This window comes from Gymnodraco acuticeps, unplaced genomic scaffold (genome assembly GCF_902827175.1).
Source record: "Gymnodraco acuticeps unplaced genomic scaffold, fGymAcu1.1, whole genome shotgun sequence".
NCBI lineage: Eukaryota > Metazoa > Chordata > Actinopteri > Perciformes > Bathydraconidae > Gymnodraco > Gymnodraco acuticeps.
The window spans coordinates 778,267-801,410 of record NW_022992023.1 but is presented as its reverse complement, the minus strand read 5'-3'; positions in this window follow the sequence as shown (position 1 = coordinate 801,410).

Genomic DNA, 23,144 nt, shown 5'->3' with positions numbered 1-23,144 from the left:
CTTTGACCCTGACCTCAACACAGTTCATCCTGCTATTACGTAAATCTGTGACATGTAATAGTTATGTCAGGAAGGTATTGGTCAGGAATAACTAATACACAAACCTGGCCTGTGTGTGTGTGTTGTGTGCGTGTGTGCCTGAGTTTGTGCATGCGTTTGTGTGTGCGTGCGTGCATGAGTGTGTGTGTGGTTTCAGAGCAGGTACGCGGCTGTATACTAAACTGTGCTGTGGAGTTGGAACACACACTGGTTGGAAAGAACAGACATTTTCCGTTGGATGGAGAACTTGGACATTGGTTTTATAGTTGTTGTTTTCTCTCATTACTTAATTAATCTTGAAGTCTAACATGGCAAAAAGGCCCAGAAGAAGAAGAAAAAATAGAGCAGCATTACTGCTGACCTTGGCAGATTTCTGTTTTTGCCTAATGAATAATATGTTTCGGAGTTGGCCAAGCGGGTATTAAGCGCCCTAGTCTGCCAAAGCATGAATTTTACTGCACTTTCAAACACTGTTTGATTAAGTGTAGCTCAATAGCTATGCCTTTTTCTATAAAGCAGTGCTGTATTTCAATCCCCCCCTACCAAATAAAACACTAAATTGAAAATAAATGATCTCACCAAAAATGTGGTCATTTTTAAAACCTTTCTATTATAGTGTAATAATAAGACACACCTCCCCAGTTTTCACAGTGTCTGTATTTCCCAAACATTATAAAACCCATTTAATCTTTGCTTCTCTTTACTTTCAGGAAGTTCCAAAGAACATATCAAATATTTCTTTAGAGAACTTAAAAGGATTTCAATCTACCTATAAGCCAGGATGATGCAAAAAACACAACCCATGTTTTATCGAGTCCTAGCTGGCCTTAGAGATCATCGCAAGGCTAGCTGCAGGACAACACTGACCATGTAAGCCACCAAAGAAAAGTAAACTGAACAAATCACAGCTATCATTTGAGCTCAGATGGAATAATGGAGTGCTAGTGCCTCAGCAGGGTCTGTCTCCGTCCTACACCAGACAGGTCAACATGTTCAATGTCACCAAATGCACAAATGCTAATTCCTAGATCTCTCATCTAGTGCCACCACTGCAACAATATTTAAACTCAGGTTTGTGAAATATTAAAATACCAGGCCCCTTTTGAAATCATCTCAAAACATGAAATCTTTGGATTTCAGGCATTTAGGATTTTTTTTGGTCAAATCATGATCAAAGATACCTTACAATCTAATTGCTGCTGTTAAATGGTGTGTGCACATTAGGTCCCCCAAACTGATCTTGTGGCCTTGGATTGGAGAGAAACATTCAGACAACATTAGCAGAAGCAGTAAAGAAGATTCAAGACGGGATGCCCTTTACATAAACCCAAAGAAAGTGATCAGTGACAATGAGGACCAAAATGTGTTTTACATTTCCACAGTGGAAATGTAAAACTTCACATAAAGGTTTACTGTTCAACATTATATCCTTTAACTCAGTGGTTAAACCGCAGGGGGTGCGCCAGGCCTCAGATGATTTGAGGCCAAATATCATATTTAGACTTTTTTATTTTTTATTCATTTAATCCAAATGAATTAATCCTGAGTCCAATAACCAACAAAGTCACTCCAATAGTGCTCCTTAATTATGCTTTCATCCTCCTTTAACAAAATACTTCACATTCATCCAGTTTGTGACAGTAGTTGTAGCATTTTGAGACTTTGAAACTTGAATTACCGCTGCCCCCCCCCCCCTTGTGTGTGCATGTGTGTGTGGGGGGGGGGGGGGGGGGGGGGGTGCAACTTCCAACAGGAGTCATTTGGGGGGGCTCTTGGGAAAAAAGGTTGGGAACCACTGCTTTAACTCATCCCACTGCCACAGGCATGCACCAGTCTAACGTATGTCTCCATTCTCCCTTTCCATTGTGAACTCAAAGTGAAACTGTGAGACTCCTTACCAGCTCCAACCATCCTTGTAAACTTGTTATAGTGCTAGAACACAATACAAAAAGTCATAGCCATAAAATCTTAATACGATTGCATTAAAACCTGTGTGCCAGCTGCCTCACACTTTTTATTGTTTGCATATTCATTTTGTTTTTACTAATGCTGTGTGCAGTAACAGGGCCCTGGGAGACAGAGACAGTGTAACAACCTCATTTGGCCAGGGCTGCATTTTTAGACAAGTAGCTCATCCTCTGGAAAGAATGTTGGTGGTATTTGTAGGACATATAGGTGTGAAGGTTATATAATGCCTTATAACTTCTTCATGTGCAGTGCATGCATGTGCCTTTTATTGCAACACGTTCTCACTCCCATCCCGTCACATATTGACGGACGGTCAGGGCCCCTCCCCATCGCTATATTACGTACAGGGTACCCCTTGCCCGTCAGGCTTCTACGGGCAGGGCGTCCCATAGACCTTCATTGTGGACTATGGACCCCTTGACCGTCAGGCTTCTACGGGCAGGGCGTCCCATAGACCTTCATAGACCACGTGATCAACAACAATGGCCGACCTTCGTGTTATTCTCGATGGAGAAGGCCTATTTTAAGGTTCATTTGGCCAATAAAATGCGTTTTGATGTCATTTTATGCGAGTAATGAGTTTTTATTTCTGATTATTTGTGCAGTACATGTACATGATGTTTAGTTTGCTAGTTATGACGAAGATTACTTCATGAATGTATACACATTCATGGTTGCTAACGTTTTTTTTGGTGGAAATGTGTTTTTTCTAGGGCTGTCAAGTTAACGCGTTAATAACGCGTTAACGCAAAAGAAAATTAACGCCACTAATTATTTTAACACGATTAACGCATGTGTATTTTTTGTCCTCGGCCGCCCCGTAGTTTCAGAGCGCATCGAGTTTAAAATACCATCTACAAGCTGATGCTGACAGCACCGCTCCTGCTGCCCGCTTGTGGCAGACCACACTTCCACGCTCACCGGCAGGCACCGGGAGGGTGTGTGTATGTGTGGCCCGAGCGAGCGAGAGAGAGACCTTACGTGCATTGTTGTTGTTAGCATCTGGTGCTAGCTAGCTGCACTAACGGATATAAGGAGCTGTTTAAATGAAAACAGAGGAGCGACATTTCGCCACAACTGCGCCGAGCATTTGACTTTATGCAGGAAGCCAGACAGTGGGACATTGTACGAGAAGTCAGCACACTCAGCACGGATAGTGCGCAACATGATTGTAGCGTCCAGGAAGCTCCCGTTCGAGCATATGCCTTGAGTTGCACATAGCTCCAACGATCCATCACTCACACACACACACACACACACACACACACACACACACACACACACACACACACACACACACACACACACACACACACACACACACACACACACACACACACACACACACACACACACACACACACACACACACACACACACACACACACACACACACACACACACACACACACACACACACACTCACACACTCACACACACACACACACACACCATTTGTATTGTATTATTGTATGAGAGAGGTTCCAGGTTGAATTGAGGCGAATATTTGTAATGTTCAGAGGTTGTTGTGTTTAATATTCATGAGAATATTTGTCATTGTTCAAATGATAATAAACATTTGCATAAAGCATATTTGTCCACTCATATGTTGATAAGAGTATTAAAAACTTGACAAATATTCCTCTAAGGTACATTTAGAACAAATAAAAAATGTGCGATTAATTTGCGATTAATCGCGATTAACTATTTTAATCGACTGACAGCCCTATTTTTTTTTCACAGCAAAGTCACCCTCTGTACTTGGACTTATTGGGAGAATCTAAAGGCAAGAACATCCCAAATATTCATTTCGATCTTTATTTTAGACCTTTAGTGTTGCCGTCTGTGAGGAAAATAAATGGGGCTCAGAGCCTCGTATTTTTAAAATATTTTTTTCCTTCTAATTTGTTATTCTTTTCAAAATAGCACACTGTTATTTACTCACCAATAACACACAATTATCCTTGCTTTTATTTATTGGTTTAATTCCATGATCTTGGGCTTTTTTGGCGTTCGTCAGGAACTGAATTTAAAAATAAAAATAACCGGAAACAGATGTAGGCATTTCGAGCGATTACCCAGGATCCTCAGCTACGCTGATTGGATGTTTTAGCCGCAATGCATGCTGGGATTTGGTGTTTATATTATATGAAATCCGGAAAACATTTTAAAAGAATAAAAGAATACTTAATTCCGAGTGCTCTTGCTTTTCTCTTTGAAAGTCATCACATAACGGCATTGTAATACACGGTTCGGCTGCATTACATATTACAGATCTGCCGTAGTTCTTTATTTATAGAGCCCTGATGAGAAGACCTTTGCAAAAACTGAAGAAATGCCGCCGAAACTGAATACTTGACGTGGATCATAAATATATCAACAATTAAACAACATCTTCAATTTCTTTTCACAAAATACTCCTTGCAGTATCAACACTAATTCGGCTGACTTTTACATTTGATCTAATTCATAGATAGGTTATATTTACACCATAACGGTGCACAGCTGATATAAAAGGACTTGTAGTTTTTAAAGATATTACTGATTTGAATTGGATTGAATTTTGAATGTAAGAATGTAAATACTGAGTCTGAAATAGTATAGCAATATGCTGTAAAATTATGTGAAAGCATGAATAAAACTACACATCTTCAGATGTTGTACATACAAGTGTCCAACACTAATAATACAAAGTTATTATGGCTGTGTGTACCTTGTGTGCACCGCCTAGTGGTTAAAGCACGTTATTGAATTATTGTTTTTATGTGTTATATTTGATTAATATAAATATTAAGAGTACATACTTTCATAGGGGGAAAGTAGAAGGTCTGTGATAGAAATATAGAATATAAAAAATCAAGAAGATACTATAAGTGATCTCTACAATAAAACAGTTTAGTGCAGAATGTACAAAGATATTAATAGGAGGAGGTGCAAAACAGAAAAACGAATTAACCTTTATTTAAACATTAAATAACAGATTAAGGTCTTCTTTTAAATAAGAAAAAAACTTTGGGGGTATCTATCTACAGATACATATTAAGCCTGACAAAGTACTTAACGTCTAATATATTGCTTTCCTGCCATGTATGTTGAAGCACTTATTTTAACTGATATTATACATATGGATTATACTCTTATGTAGATAGATAGAATAAGAAATGTGCAGAATATGACAGTTTAATGGTGGAGGTATACACACATATTGATAGATGTCTTGTAAATGCACTGTTGAGGAACCTGTGACCCAAGTTTTTCATTCATTGCATAACTACACCGTAGTTGTGTATATGATATGTCAATAAACCTTTGAAAATCTTGAAATCTTGAAAGGGATGTGCAAAATAGCCATAATATACAGTCTTTAATTAACTATTAGTAGAGAATAACGAGTAATTAATATACTTTATTACTCGTTTCCATTCATGTCAATTGCAGATACATGTTTAGTCTTCTCAAGCACCAACTATCAAATATCCCTCCTGATTGTTGGCACTTGACAATCACCTTCCCTGAATTTTATTCAGGTGTAACTAAAGTCTGATTTAAGGGTTGTTTATATTTCACATAATTAATCAGAATCTGCAAAGTAACTCAAATAAATGCAGTGGAGTAAAAATACCAGGTTAACCTCTGAATTGTAGTGGAGTAGAATTACAAAGTATCAATGAGCTGTCATGTGGGTATATATTAATGCTATATATTAATGCTGCGCATAATGGACAGCGATTTTCACCCATTTATTAATTATATGTTTTACATTTGATAACACCAATGTGTTTAATACTGGCAACTTCTAATTGTGGGAAAAACGAAAACGTTCAGTAGAGACGTCCCATAGAACATTTTGCGAAACACAATGTGTAGTGTGTAGTTCTGGGGGGGCGTTCGATTCCAGTTTTGGATAGTCTGGCGTGGTTTCGTTCCATTTCAAACAGCTGTTTGACGCTCGGCGTAACCTTGGCGCACTGCCACTCCAACATCCAATCCCAGACCTTGAAGATTAATCACGGGGACTGTAGTCCTAAACGATAGCTGGGGATTATGGGTAGTGTAGTGTCTTCGGCCATCCTAAACTCAAAAATGTTGACAATCGCAATGATGCTCGAAATGTCCCTTATAGGCCTACGTCTGTTTCCGGTTACTTTTATTTTGAAATTCAGTTCCTGACGAACGCCAAAAAAGCCCGAGATTATGGAATTAAACCAATAAATAAAAGCAAGGATAATTGTGTGTTATTGGTGAGTAAATAACAGTGTGCTATTTTGAAAATAATAACAAATTAGAAGGAAAAAAATATTTTAAAAATACGAGGCTCTGAGCCCCATTTATTTTCCTCACAGACGGCAACACTAAAGGTCTAAAATAAAGACCTAAATGAATATTTGGGATGTTCTTGCCTTTAGATTCTCCCAATAAGTCCAAGTACAGAGGGTGACTTTGCTGTGAAAAAACACATTTCCACCAAAAAAACGTTAGCAACCACATTCATGAAGTAATCTTCGTCATAACTAGCAAACTAAACATGATGTACATGTACTGCACAGATAATCAGAAATAAAAACTCATTACTCGCATAAAATGACATCAAAACGCATTTTAATGGCCAAATGAACCTTAAAATAGGCCTTTTCCATCGAGAATAACACGAAGGTCGGCAATTGTTGTTGATCACGTGGTCTATGAAGGTCTATGGGACGCCCTGCCCGTAGAAGCCTGACGGTCAAGGGGTCCGTTGTCCACAATGAAGGTCTATGGGACGCCCTGCCCGTATACGAAGCCTGACGGTCAAGGGGTACCCTGTACGTAATATAGCGACGGGGAGGGGCCCTGACCGTCCTTCAATATGTGACGGGATGGGAGTGAGAACGTGTTGTTTATTGTGTGTATGGACATATGTGTGTGTGTGTGTGTGTGCCGGGTGGGAGGGTGGGATGCAGGCGTGGGTGAAAGTAGCAGAGCAAAACCATATGGAAGCACCAAAATGTACCATTCTCTCATCTGCCAATTGAAAGTAAGTCAGGGGGAGAACTACAAAGACAGGATATCATTAGTGAGGGCTGAAGTCACACTGCATGAAATGAGGTCAGTCCTGTAAGCAGATGCTGGGAGAGGAGTTAACAATTAAAAACAAATACAAACCAGAAAGAACTATCCATCAAAGAAAGCTTCTTGTAATCTGTCCAAGACACTCACTGGAGTTAGCTTTCAATCGACCATGCTGCAGATTATACTCAATGATGACATTTCAACCATCACTGCTAATGTTATTCTTTAATTATCCTAATAAACATCTGTGAACAACAACTACAGCATATTTAAAGGAAACTTTCCACATTTTGGTAAAATGGAGAAACTAATTTCCAATGTGTGAAATAAAATGATCATAGACAGGGAAATAAAACAATTCCTCCATTAAAACCATAGACTATATATATAAATGGACGTAGGGTCCGTGACGTCACCCATAGAATTCTGCAGAGTTGCCGAGAAGCCTAAAGTAGGCGGTGTCGGCCACTAACGTCTCGACAGTGACGTCAGAGTCTAACTCCCGCCTGATCCAAATAAGGGCAAAGAGGCGGAGCCGGGCGGGACCTCCTGCCACCGAGCTGGAAGTTCCAGAGCTAGCTGAGGCTAACAAGCTAAGCTAACATGCTCAGCAGTGCTGCTCTGTGATGCTAGCCGGCAAACCTACGTCTGTTGCTCCCGGTCTGCATATTTTACGTTGCTTAAAGAGCCTGTGACACAAGTTTCCCCCATCATCCAAACCCATCAATTTGAGTAAATATTGTCCCCTTGAAAATCGTTACTGAACTGATTTTGGATATTTGTACTTTGATAACCATTAATCTGCCCTTCAATGTTGACCATTTTCTGGATCTTCTCGGGGATTCTTCAAGTCCGGCCCATCGGGATTCGTCCCGATGGCCAGTCCGCCACTGCACCCAGCCCAGCCCACGTAAACTGTCCACGTGGGGAGCCTCGCTGCGGGGAAACGGTGGACCTAGTGTCCCGATCGGAGTGGGAATAATAATAATAATAATCCGTGTATTTTATCCATTAATTTCCCCAACATTGTGGTAAAAAAAACACACGTTTAATCCACGTTGGTGTACTACAACTACAAAAAGCATCGGTTTGTTTTCTCATCAGGAAATGCAGACCGGCTCAAACGATTTTTAGATCATCATTCTCACGATCATTTAATGTAGGCTATCATATGTTCGCCGAATTGACATGAAAGCACTAATAAATGTAGTTTCATCCACTTGAGTTTACAACTACAAAAATAATCGATTTGTTTTTATATCACATCCGACGGGAGGAAATTCAGCAGCTCTCACTACCGATTTTTAATCCTAATTTAATCATCATCTTCATCACGATAATTTATGTTTATGTTTGCCGAATTGACATGAAAGCACTGACAAATATGAATATACTGTAGTCAACTTCATTAAAACGTTATTAACGTGCCTAAACTCAGTAATTCACCATTTCTACGCATAACAACACACTTTGTCGGTGTTTGGCTCTCTCGCCGCACAGTGAAGCGTTCCCGCATTGACGTCACTTCCAGTTTACCCCAACATTTCAAAATGAGTCGAAGGAATTTCCCCGCGATGTTCGAAATTATTGATATTTATCGGAACGGTATCGCACCTTCTTTTTTAAACTGACGGTTCGAGATGACTAGTAGCCCAATATTTCATTGCACAACAGTTGTTGGGAGGCCTGTCACGATAATTAAATTTGTTGGACGAATTTTCACGGAAATTATTGCGATAAACGATAATATTGTCGGCATCGTTGTAAGACCATTTTAGACCACTGATATAATGATAATATATAATAATTCAAGTACATCCTTTCAAACAGAACTTTTTATTGAACATCCAACATTGCAAATGAAATGTGAAATAATATTCAAATATATAAATTATATATAATAAATAAAACAAATTAAATTATAAAAAATTAATTAAAATCACACACAACCAAAACAATCAATTAAAACAGAGCTCTCTCTCTCATATATATATATATATATATATAAATAAATATGAGCACACATTGTCTCACAAGCAAAAAGAATAGCAGTCAAGTGTACAGTCCACTGTCCAATGTCCATACAAAGACCCAGATGCCTCAACAGGCCATATCCAAATCTGTATTTCAAAGATTTCGAGTAAGGAACACCAACATGTTTGCATTGTTGGGCAAATGCATCTTTGATTGTAAACTCTCTGGAAGGTAGGGTATGGGCATAGTATATATGTCTCATAATTATTTGTGTGAACATAAAAATAATTTGTGTATAAATATGTGATTTGTAAATGTAAAACACCATTCACAAATGCATTTAAAAGATTTGCAAACTCACAAATAAATGTGCAAGTGTAAAACGGATCTGCAAATACGCTAAATATTTTCACAAATAAAAAAAAGATCTGTGAATATCTCTTTAACATTGACACCTTTCGATCAGGCATTTGTGAATCCATTTTGTATTTGTCGACCAAAATGCGCTTGCGGATCTCAAATCTCACATTTCTGCTTGTGGATAGTCTTTTTACACACACGGAATTTTGAGACATATTTTCCGCTGGTCTCGGTTAAAATCTACTCGTGTCACTCGGTGATTTTCGGAAACCACGTGATGGCCTGCTGATGACGGCATTTCCGCATGATTTCAAAGTAAGAGCATGATGGTTTGTTTAATGCTCTGTTTTTTATTATTATAATGAACAGCGGAACGTTAGATGCATTCTTTATCACCATCATCATCATCACCATGTTATAGTGATAGTTAGTTTGTGTTTATTGGTTCAATACAGCATATATCGAGCACATGTATTGATGTTGAAGTACCACTTTCGGGTCCTGAGGGAGCAGCTGGCAGCGAAGCAGCCCAGATAAAACTCTTTCTTCATTGTTTGTTGTGTATTCAGTCAAGCGGGTCAAAGTTACAAAGCACTTGACATTTTATTAATCGGCCTAATTTTACCTTACCAGTGCAGTACAAAAGTAATCTGTAGAAAACCACCGTATTTAGGTCAGCCTTCATAGTAAGGCTACATTAAATGTTATACTATTCATCGTGTCCTTTCTACTGTATGCATATATTCCTGTCTATTGCTTTCATTTGTATTTAATGTTATTGTGTTTATACTTGTTTCCACACATTTCACAATTTGGGATGAATGAAGTATCTATATATGATATCCATCTATCTATCTGTCCGTCAATCTATCTATCTATTGTTAATCTGTGATGGTTATTCTCGTGTCCAGGAAAGAGAAGCTTAAAAAGGAGACTAAATGGAGTCTCTGAGATGTTTTCAAATTGGTACTTTAATTAATAAAAAGCGTGGTAAAGTCACAAACAGGATATTGTTCGACAGAAAAGCAGCTGTCTCTGGCTCTCGCTAGCAGAGGGAAAAGCGCGCCCGAACCGCTCAGGTGCTGCTGTTATATAGCTTCTGCAGGCTCCTCCCTGCGGGCCGGCCCTCCACATCTTAATGTCCGTTGTTACATTAAACAGAGGATTCAGGCATTGTACATTCAATATATACTTAAACACGCCTCTTCTCCTCATATTGTCTTTCATCACTTTTCCTTTAACACATTCTAAACGTTGTAGTTAATATTCTAAAAAATACAGAAAATACTTCACGGCTGGTTTGGTTTCTGGTCATTCCGGATGTTGTCACATCTTACCCACGTCTGTAAACAATAACTTTATTCAAATAAACTGTACCTTCATTTAATATTCAGCAATAATAATACGTCTATAGTTGCAGTGTTAAAATCAGTAGGTTTCGGTGTGCATCACTCCATGTCATTTCGCTACTAAATTCACCTCTATAAGAAATGGTAAACTAGCCACATGCTAACTGCTAACCGGAGATGAAGGATTTTCAGAATAAAATACTTAACAACTGGTTGTGCACAAGAACTTCTTGTTTTTCAGTATAAAACAGCATTTAAACTGAAGGTATGTTTAATGGTACATTATGCTATCAAAACATTGATTTTAATTTCTAACAGTCCCTCCTTACACACCTAAAAGGTGTGTATAATACTGAAATCAATGAGTTCTTCATCTGAACTCTGCATAGTACATAACTCATATCAAAAACATACAACCAAAATGGAATAGTGCGGATATCCTCAACTGTACAAAAATACAAAAATACTTTGACTGTGTTCAAACATAAAAGTTTTCCCTTGTGCATAACTTCTAGTGTTAACATTCAATATGGTTCTTCAAAATAGCAGCAATGGCTTGGTATCAGAACATTTCTTCCTCCCTCCTTTCACAGAAACCGTTCTCATACCACGCTCAGTGTTAAGGCACTTGTTTTTACAAAGTGAAAAGAAACTACCCATTTTAGAATAGTAATGATTCGAAAATACATGAAATCTACCATATAGAACAGTGAAAAATAATAAAAATGAAATAAACTATCTTGGAATAGTATAAGTAAATTGAAATGGATTCACTCCATTTTAGCATTTTATTTTGCTCACTTCTTCACATGATTTCATCATTTAAAGAATCACATCGGCTGGACATTCATTGAACAACCTCATCTCTGAACATCCATATCGTTTAACATCATTCAAACTAACTCATCATTTTCATCAACATCTGTATACGGGGGTGGGTCGTCTTGTTCTGCTAGCATTTGTAACTGTCTCCTCATGAGAAATGTACCCTCCCTCCTTTCATACCATTTAAGGTATGAAAGTAATATGTTCTCTAGAAAAGGTCGTCGTGATCAATCCGTATTTTAGGACATGGAATGAATGCAACATCTAGGCCTCCCCTGGGCGCCCCTATGCTATCCTTGTACCCTGGAGCCTAAACTCCCCCTGGGACTGGTCTCTTAGCCCTACTGGCTTTGGGGTGTTTCGCCATGTTGATTCAAAACATCACTGGCTGTGCTAGTGCACAGGTCCCAGCCCAATCCTGTGGCAAGACTGAGTACAAGGTTTTAGTTCCAGAGTACCACCAAACATCTACTCTGGGGTACGGCATTTTAGATGGTCATTTCTGGGAGAAGATTTTGGTCAGTTACAACAGTTGTAGAATTTCATCACTTAAAAGTTCCTACTTCAGTAGCTTTGGGTGGTCTGTTCTAATGCAGTGATAAAGTCCCTGAAATGGTGTGAAAACCGGTGGAATATCACTAACGCATTACACTAATTTATTTTCAATTCTGGTCTACTTAAATAACTATGCTGACCCCCTTTAACAGTGTGTGGAACCTTGGGTGCCCGAGCATGTGATTATTACTTCCTCCTTCAACAAGGACTTTAAAAACATAAGTCATTTCATTAATGGTTTGTAGTTCAATTCAGGAATTTTCACTCATGGCAGATATGTTTCTCCTTTTAAATAACATCTCTAAATGTCAGGTCATCACTGATTAAATGGATGAGCATTAGGAGGTGGTGGCACTTGTCTTTTAAAACTCATACTCTGGTGCCGTGCGCTCCCTCTGAAGCTGTAAGTAAGATTTAAAACATCTGCAGGGTGGGTTGAGCGACCCCTTCTCCCTGAAGGATATTTATTGTCGAAAATATGCACCATTAAAATGAGTGATCCAAGGCCCTGCATGTATTACTCCCAATTATACTAGTTTTTTCTAAATTAAAATCTTCAATCGCTCTTTGCCTAGTGTCTTTTTAAAACTCTACATCTTGGACGACAAACAAATGTTGTTTCCACCTTAACAGTTCTCCTATGGTAACATCCATGCTACAATGGTGAAACCAATACTCTAGATTGGAATACTTTCTTTGGCTTGGTCCCAGCTCTACCTTTAACATTTTCCATTCAAATAAAGATTTGCCTGCTATCTATATTGTAACAAATTAAATCTTCCCCAAATTCTCACATGAATAAGAATCTCTATAAGAATAATTTGTTTATATTATGAAAAGATTGAATAATATGTTCTACCCTCAGTGTGTTTTTAGGATTATTTTCTAATAAGTGTGTTTATGTGTAAACTCACTCACTCCTGTGTTCCTTCTCTCCCCCTCTGGTTGTCAAGCCACGACCCCCTCAGGTTCTGCTGGCCCATGCCAACTCCTCTGGTTCTGTCTTCCCCTCCGTCCTGTCTTCTCCTCAGTCCATCCGCACTTGGATCTTCCCGCTGTAACTCTTTTCAGTGGCCCAACTGCTTTGCATTTCATCTCCTCCTTTTCAGTCTCTACGCTGTTGCATGGAGGGCATATTCCGCTCTCATGTCCCACACTCTGCTCTTGTGCCAAATCTCGTGGCTCAGTTTGGAACTTCATGTCCTGTTTGAGGGACCGATGAGAGTTTGCCTCTGTCAGCATGCTGGTTTGGTTCTAGATGCCTCATGGGGAGATGGTTCTGGATGCCTCAGGTCGTTGTTGGTTCTGGATGCCTCAGGTCGTTGTTGGTTAAGCTCGGGTTCTCCGTCTGTTCGATGGAGGAGGAGGAGTCTCCTGTGGTGAGGTCATTTGTCTGAAGATGGGGTCGTAGCAGTCTGACAGGCAGAGAGAGAGAGAGAGAGATCTCGGGACGCATTACCTATAGCTAATTCTAACACACTGAGGTAACATTTATCCAATCCTTTCCACTCTATTTTCCTAATCTTACTATCTGTCTTAGATGTTAAATGTCATCTAAACCCAATTAATGTCTACTAATGGTTGTGCCATATCCCTAAACATTGTTTCCACCCACTGTAACATGGCTACTCCAAATAACTCTTTCAGGAAACCATTTTCTTCTATAAATTAAAAATACCTACATGGTTCAAGCACCACATATTTCACACACTATAAAATAACGTCCCCATATTTTCTCCATTACTTTAAATCTCACTGTTATTTAGAACATAAGTAACTTTTGTGACTGGACATATCTGCAATGTCGCCACAATCTGCTGGGGAATTTTGTTCATAGAGTTTTGTATATACAAAGCTGTACTTGTGGGTTAGTAGCCTGTTTCTACTGTAATCATTTTCAATAATTGTGCTCAGGTCACCGGTCGGTTGTCCATAAACTTAACAGGGGTGTTTCTGGCACAGACTAAAACATGGATCCAGTGTATTTGGAGATTCCCCTAATCTGTAAATCCCCATCACTGATTATCCCGATCACTTAAACCCATCTCATCATTTGATACAAGAACTGCATATATGGGGGGTGAATCATCTTGATTGTAATCGCCTCACCTTTGGGACCGAGTATTTCTAACTCCTCCTCTTGTTGCTCAGCTGATCTTTTGGCTCTGGGGATAAGTGAAAGTCTCTGAAACACAGCTGGAGTTTTGTTAGTGATGTGGGCATTCTCTATGAGTGGACTAATGGATCCATGTCTTACTTGATATTGTACTCCCCATCCAACCAGAAAGGTGCCAAATGTAATGAGCACAATCAACAATGCTATTCTGACTCTTATCCCTAGGGGACCCCACAATAGCTTTGGCTTTGTTCTTGACATCATCTCTATTTGCTCCCTGGTTGTGTCAGTTACAGAATTTAAATAATGAGTACTATAATAACGTATACAAAAATGTGACTCTTTTTCAGATGTAAAGCAAAAATAGGTTTTCACTTTAGTGTACTATCTATAACAATCTATAGACAATTCGTCTTTTGAGCTGTTTCTATCTTTATCTTATTTCTATTTATTGTTTTGTTCCAGCTCTGCCAAATCAGTCCTAACTCCCAATAATGTTCTGGAAGTTGCCAGTGAAGGGTGACAATGTGTGAGGTGGTGTCAATTTGCTCCTTTGTCTTTACCTTTAAACCGGAGCACGTGTGAAGTTCGTTACAACTTCTCACTGTTCCGTCCACCGGGGATCAGCTCACTGTCTTTTGTGAACTTTCACCCTCACCCAATCACCTGGCCGAACAGGAGTCTCTTCTGGTGTCTCGTCTTGTATCTCTGTAGCTTTCTTAGCCTGTGTAGACAAAACTTGGATAATATTACTCAGAGTTCTGACATATTCATTACTTTTATTCGTCTAATATCTAAAACTGGACCACTCCCTCCTTGGAGGAGGCCCAAGTGTCGGCATACCTTTTGTCATTATGAGACCTATTGTTAACTACATGTTATTATTTATTAACTACAACGTCACTGAAATCAACATATCTGTATAATCATGACACTCCCTCCTTTGAGCAGAACATGCTCAATTAATATTGCAATGATTACCCTATTCTGAACAGGACATGTAAAACCCATAACGTTGCATTAAATAAATATAACTTCTCCGTGTACCCATAAGGCGTACAAAATATCGTATGATGTGTGGCTTTCTGATGGTATTAAAATCTGTCATTAGCACAAAAAATGGTTTACTTGTTGCAATAATGGCTTTTGTCCTGGTATTATGCATCATTGTTGCTGCGAAAAACAATACCCCTGGTGTCGCTAATGCGTCTCAATAATTCTAGGATTAGAGGATTGTTTGATACTGCTTAATAAAGATATGATAAAATGATATTTCTCTAAACCAGAGGGAAAATACGAACCATTCTCACCTAGGGTGACATGCATGAAGGGCTGGTGCCCCTCTCAAAATTAGATATTGCCTTACGCACTACATTATAAATCAGTAAAATTACTCAAATAAATAAAAACTGATTTTTGAAACTGTTGTAAAAACCCTACATCTTCTTCATCCAGGCTCTCAATCAGTGTTATGTTATTTAATCTGCAGCTCATTGCCTTAAAACAGATACTTCAGACTGATTATAAAATTGTGTTGATGAGAAAAAATGTAATCTGACTCCATAAATCACATAATTGTTTGACTAAAAAACGACACTTCCACTAACAATAAATGAAGTTCCCCTTTAAACACAGCCCCGGTCTTCTGACGGGGTCTATCTATGTACTGGCTGGAAAATGTTGTGCCAGTCTCTGTCGCTCTGTCACTGTTCTCCCGCTAACAGTCACTCTCTAGTTCTGCTGGGTTCTTGTTGACTTCTTCACTGGTTTGAGACAAGCGACCCCATCGGACACCTCCCTTTGTAGCCAGACTTCACCACAGCAGAATCGAGTTTCTGTTTTTAGGTCTCAACAGCTCCACGTCAGGTGTATCACCGCCCCTTGAACTGCAGTCGGTGTAAACAGGAGGATTTGGTATGGATCCTCCGTCTTGGGCGAGTTCTAGGTTTCCGTCTTCATATTTTTTGGTGGAAACCCGTCGTCTTGACCTCACTAGCTGTGTGGACACAATAGTTTTCTGTGTGGGGGAACAACATCACTCGTAATCTCTTTCCTTCTCATAATTACAAAAATAGTCTGCTAAATGTTCTATTCTGTGGATGCTTTATGTGTAAATGCAAATGCTACTCTCGATTTTGTTTTTACATTAAACATTAAACTTCTCCCTCCTGTGGTGACAGATATGGCTCAATGTAGCTGGATTTCAAAATACCCTTGTGCTGAAGATGCATCACCTGGTGGTCTGGCCCTCTGAGCTTCCTCATTGTTGTGGTTGATACCAGGGTGTCAGTGGCATTTGGGTCATGTTTGGCAATGCTGTTCGTCTTTGACATCCCTGAGACCCCCTGCTTATGTCGTAGTCATGGAAACCTCCCCCGGGGTAAATGCATGGAGGGCCGTTGTTTGGTGCATGTGGTGGGTATTTCATTTGTTGTTGTGGACAATCTCTAGCCCAATGGCCCAGCTGATCGCATATGTAGCATCCCTCAAACCGGAGTACTTTTCCTCTGCTTCTGCTTCCTCGGAAACCTCCTGGTTGTTGGTTCTGGATCTGACTCTCTGGCACTATCTGAGATTTAACAGTTTGAGGTATCTGCCCTGCATTCTCTGGTTCTTCCTGAGCTTGAATTGTTGGAGGTGTCTGCCCTGCCTTCTCTGGAAGTTTCCCCTCCCTTCTCCTTGTCTTGTTCCTACAAGCTACAGTGTCTTTCTCAGCTACCTGTATCTTCAGAAGTTTTAGTTGTAATGTTTTAATTTCTTCGTCATTTTCCCTCTGGGTTGCTTGGTATTTCATATCGTGGTGAATGAGATGTAGTCCCCATTCTTCAATGGGTTTAGTGTCTAATCCCACCACGTTATCCAGGCTTGCCTGCACTGATGGGGGAAGGGTTTTAATGACAGCTTTCTTCCACCACATTTCAACAGGTGGAGAAAGATCATGTCGTTCTCCAGTGTAGTCCTCCCACACTCCTTCACATCTCTTCAAGAAGGCATGCATTTCTTCCTCCGTGCCTTTCCTCAGGCTGTTGAGGGCATCTAAACTGCATGTTGTCGGGTAGATGTGACGAATAGCAGCCCAATAATTCGACCTGATGTAGTTGAATGAAGTGTCATCTGAGTCGTGCGGGCAATTGGCCTCAGAATCTATTGCTTTTGCCTCAAGTCATCCTTCAATCCGTCCAAGCAGGGCCCTCATGTCCCCCAAGCACAGGTGGTCTTGGGCTGTGTATCTCTCCAGATCATTCACCCACTTCTGACCTCCTTTGATGAGTGGAGGTAGCTTTGCCACTAATGCTTCCATGTCTCTGTGAGCCCATGATTGGTATTTCAATCCTCCTTCTCCAGCCGCTATCACCGGTAGCATGAGTTTTGAGCAGTTGAATCTTCCAGCTTCAGTTACTGTTGTTGTGTCTGGAGAACCTTCGCCTTCTCTTCTCTTGAGTTGTGCTTCCATTCTTTTGCTGAGTTCTTCCATTTTTCTGTTGAGCTCCTCGTCCATTCTTCTGTCGAGTTCGTCCAATCTTCTGTTGAGCTCACCAGATAGGAGTCTTACCTCATACTCCAAGTCTTTGACACGTGTAGCTGTGGGGAGACCGTTCAACTCCAATACTCCTCCTAAAGCACCAAAAGTTGGGGCTTGTATTGAGGGTTGAAAGAAAAGGTGTTCTTCTGTCATGTAGGGAGGAGGCGCATTAGTCAAGCTTGGATGGAGCTTTGAAGTTTGGATAAGTGGAGCTTCTTCTGTCTTGTCTTTCTTATCTTCCTTTGTCGTGAGCTCTGCTTCTTGAACCACATACATGCTGTTCGTTGATCCTTGGCTGACATATTTTAGATGGAGTACCAGACTTGTAACTCTAGATTTTCTTTTTTCAGCTCTCCTCATAGCGCTTTTAGCAGGTCCATACCAAGGGGGTTGTCCGGCTTTGATCCATGCTTGTTGCTGTTGCAGGTATTCTCCATTCTCATAGTCAATTACAGCTGTTCTATGTGCTTTCGTTGGTGCTGGTTGATCATCAGCTGGATACAGTCTTCTCGTTTGCCATTGTTCCAACAGTTTCTCCATTTGGCTCCATGTCTTTCTTCTAAGATTTGGAGCTGTTATAGCATCTGATCTGATTTGTATCCTTCCCTTGATATCTGCAGTTGAGCCTGGCTCTGCGTCTAGCCTCAATTTAGTTTCTTTTGGTGACATGTTCTCTAACTATTCGAATGAAAAATATGAAGTTATCAAAGATTGAAGCACCAGTCCTTTGTCTAGTACCTTTGTATTCCTTATAATAAATATCCTATGTCCTCTGTACTTAACTTAAAATCTGGAGAGGTTTTTTTTTTTTTTTATGATTTAAGTTTTTTGTAAAATATTAATAAATTAAATTAAAAGATAAAAAATTATGCACATTTTAAAATCTGAAATGTTAAAATAAAAATTGTACAGTGTATCGTTTTGACTTTGAGATATGAAAATCGAAATCTTGTAAAAATCGATATCTACTGTGTACAGTGCATACCGAAATGTATGGAACTATTTAAATGTCATAATTTGTGTTAGCTTTAATCAATTGGTGTTTGAATATTCTAGTTTGAAAGTCTATTATGGAAAGTTTCTCATCTTTTAATTAGAAACCACTTTGTAATTCTGTCCTGGCGATTGGCGCATGTGTTCATTCATAACACTCAAAATCAAGCTTCAAAATGTTATAGTATCTTTGTAATAATTCTGTATTACCAGCAGAGTGCGCTGTTGTAATTTCCAGCTCAATCCACTAGGGATAGCTGTTGCAAAACTGACCTCTTTTTAACAAGAAGAAGCTTATTTCCTTAAAAATGGGAAGAACATTTGAATATGGTTAAACAACACAGCACATAACCGCCAAAACACATTTGCAAACAAGAATATTCAAAACCAGCCAATACGCACTTGCAAACAAGAATATTTTCAAAACAAGACTCCTACAAATACCAAACTTCCCACGGTAAGATAACCTGTCTATTTTATAGTTCCAACTCTGCCAATAAATATGATTTGTCCTTCTCAAGATGGAGTGCCTAGCCTCATGTGAGTGGGACTGTGTGTAAAAACAAACAGAGTACTTTCAATTAACATTTCACGAAATGGCGACTGCTGTGTGGCTTATTTTCAGCATGAGGACAAGACAAGATGGCAACTGATTTTCCAACCTTTGACCTGAAGAACAAAGGGATTTGAAAACACCTCGTGGCTCTCACGGGGGAGTTTAAATAATGGCGGGGTGCAATCTTGTCAAGAAAATTGAACACAAAACAACACTGCAGTTTAAAATAACTTTCTATCTAGTTTACTATGAAACAATGGGCTTTATCTTATTGATATAATCACTTAAAGTTAGGAACCCTTACGCATAAGCTATAAACCTATCTACGTATTATTTGACTTTATAGTCCACTATTGGTCAACTGCTGCCATTTCGACAAGCTAGGTGGGAGTAATATGGAAACTTATCAGCGACTATTAAATGACCGTCGTCAATTTAACGTAATGCTGTTGTAACTCCAAATACCGTATTCCACCCGCAATATCTTGGTTGAAAATAGAACAGTTATGACCACTGATAAAAGCTTACACCTTAATCAAGCCTTTCCTCAAAAAGGACTTTTTTAAAACAGTTTTCAACTGTTTTCGACTAGCACTGTCTTCAGTTACTCAACCCTAAATTGATTCGCTATGCCTTGTTGGTTTTCAATTACTTGATCCTTAATCAACTCGCTATGTCCCATAGATCTTAACAATAATCGTTAAATTGACTTATATATCCTTACGTCATAGGCTAACTAACGTAACAAGAGACACCTACATGAAAACACAACAAGACACCTACCCGAAGTACAATGGCCACACACATTTATATTTTAAAATACAACACACACACAAATTAATAGCATGCAGGGTTAAATATAAGAAAAAGAAGAAATTTGAACTCACCGTGCCTGTGAAAATGCAACGCCACGTGTTATGATTGTTATTGTTATACATTTGGTTGTTTTAACATTAATTTCCCAGCTATTTTCAGGAACCGGAAGCAGCCGTCCAACACACAGTCCTAAGATTGTCCTGCATAAACTATTGAAGAATGTTGACGTAACAGGCTTCTTCTTTACCCTGGTTTGAGCTCTCTGTGTGTCGAACGGGTTGCCAGCGGCTCCGGGCAACAGCCGGCTGTGTAGTCTCTCCGGTTCAACGAGAATCACGTCAGGTCCCCAATTGTTCATCTGTGATGGTTATTCTCGTGTCCAGGAAAGAGAAGCTTAAAAAGGAGACTAAATGGAGTCTCTGAGATGTTTTCAAATTGGTACTTTAATTAATAAAAAGCGTGGTAAAGTCACAAACAGGATATTGTTCGACAGAAAAGCAGCTGTCTCTGGCTCTCGCTAGCAGAGGGAAAAGCGCGCCCGAACCGCTCAGGTGCTGCTGTTATATAGCTTCTCCTGGCTCCTCCCTGCGGGCCGGCTGTGGGCATAGATATGTCTCATAATTATTTGTGTGAACATAAAAATAATTTGTGTGTAAATATGTGATTTGTAAATGTAAAACAACATCCACAAATGCATTTAAAAGATTTTCAAACTCACAAATACATTTGCAAGTGTAAAACGGATCTGCAAATATGCTAAATATGTTCACAAATAAAAAAAAGATCTGTTAATATCTCTTTAACATTTACACCTTTCGATCAGGCATTTGTGAATCCAATTTGTATTTGTGGACCAAAAATGCGCTTGCGGATCTCAAATCTCTGTTCACGGATCTCAAATCTCTGTTCGCGGATCGTCTTTTTACACACACGGAATTGTGAGACATATTTTCCGCCGGTCTCGGCTAAAATCTACTCGTGTCACTCGGTTATTTTCGGAAACCACGTGATGGCCCGCTGATGGCGACATTTCCGCATGATTTCAAAGTAAGAGCATGATGGTTTGTTTAATGCTCTGTTTTTGTATTATAATGAACAGCTGAACGTTAGATGCATTCTTCATCACCATCACCATCATCATCATGTTATAGTGATATAGTTAGTTTGTGTTATTGATTCAATATAGCATATATCGAGCACTTTCGTTGATGTTGACGTGCAGGCTATATGCCACTTTCGGGTCCGGGGGGAGCAGCTGAGCTGTTTCGCTGCCAGCTGCTCCCCCGGCAGAGACAGTGGGTGAAACTGGTAGGTTTTCGCCTGTTTGGGGAGTTTATATATATATATATTGCTCGCATAAAATCCCCGGGGTTTTTTGCTTTGTATGTCGGGGGCGGGAGATTCATGTGATTGGTTGTTGGTCGCGTTGCTCGAATAAAATCCCCAAGCTTCAGACACGCCCAGCTCCAAGCTTTTTTTGAAGCTGTAGTGTGGACGCTCCGTTAAGGTCGGCTGATCAGCTGTTGTTGTTAGTGCCTAAGACCAGGCTTAAAACCCGAGGGCATCGAGCTTTCGCAGCGGCTGGCCCGAGGCTCTGGAATACTTTGCCCCTCCATGTGAGGTCGGCCCAGACCCTGGGGTTTTTTAAATCAACACTTAAAACTCACTTTTTCTCTTTGGCTTTTGTTTAATTATCTATTTATTCATTTATTTATTTAGTTCTTTATTTTAATATTTATAACATAACATAGGATTTCATAAAGTATTTTTAAAATAGTTTATACATTATTAGAATATAGGAATAGTAGATAGGATTACTTAAAATATAGTACCTTATATTTAATCTTTTTTCCCTTTAGACCCTTGTGGTTTATTCTTAAAAACCCTTACCCTTACCCATCCCCCATTTTCCCTCTGCTGGTCTATGGCCTTGTAGAGGGTAACGGTCCCCTCTGCTGGTCTATGGCCTTGTAGAGGGTAACGGTCCCCTCTGCTGGTCTATGGCCTTGTAGAGGGTAACGGTCCCCTCTGCTGGTCTATGGCCTTGTAGGGTAACGGGGTACAGAGTCGCTTAGATAAGCGGGGGAGTGCATCTGACGAAGAGATAGGTTGTTGTGCTCCCTCTCACTGTTTCTTATCTATATCTAATAGAACTGCTCGGGTCTTGATAGATTGAGTGGGGAAGTTCATGAGATCTTTCTAGAGGGTTATCAAGAATAACTTTTATCCAATGACCTTTTCCCTCTCTGTCTGTCTGTGTATTCTCTTGTTCCGATTAACCCAGCCAAATCTTTGTTCTTGTTTTGTATCTATATCTACGCCGGGATCCGGAGTCGAGGCTGATCCTCTTGCTGTAGTCCTGTGTCTTGGATCCTCTATCCTGAGTTCTGGATTAAGTCGTGGACTTCGGGTCGTGGCTGAACCTGTCTCTGCGGTCCTGCCTTGGGTCTCGTCATGCTGCTTCCGTGATGGCTTCCTCAGGATTGTAGCTGACATCCTCGTGGATTCATCTTCTTATTACAGACACATGCATTTCCTAACATTCGGTCTATATGCTATAAAATGTATTATCTCTTCGATTTACACACGGCATCTATTGCACGTCTGTCTGTCCTGGGAGAGGGATCCCTCCTCTGTTGCTCTCCCTGAGGTTTCTCCCATGTTCCCTTTAAACTGTGGGTTTTCTCTGGAAGTTTTTCCTTGTACGATGTGAGGGTCTAAGGATAGAGGGTGTCGTTTTTCTCATACTGATATTCTGAACAATCTGTGCTGTTGTATTTGCTGTAAAGTGTCTCTACTGTAGGCTATTTGTATTATATGTACAGCACTTTGGCTCGACCAAAAATCGTTTATAAATGTGCTATATAAATAAAACTTGATTTGATTTGATTTGATCTGGAAATGTGATATTCATATTTACAGATCTTATAGTGAGGTTAATCTCATATACAGTACGCTGGTCTTCAAAACTGCTGTGACGCTAGCTGTCTGCATCGTCGAGCATAGTGCATTTAAATCAAC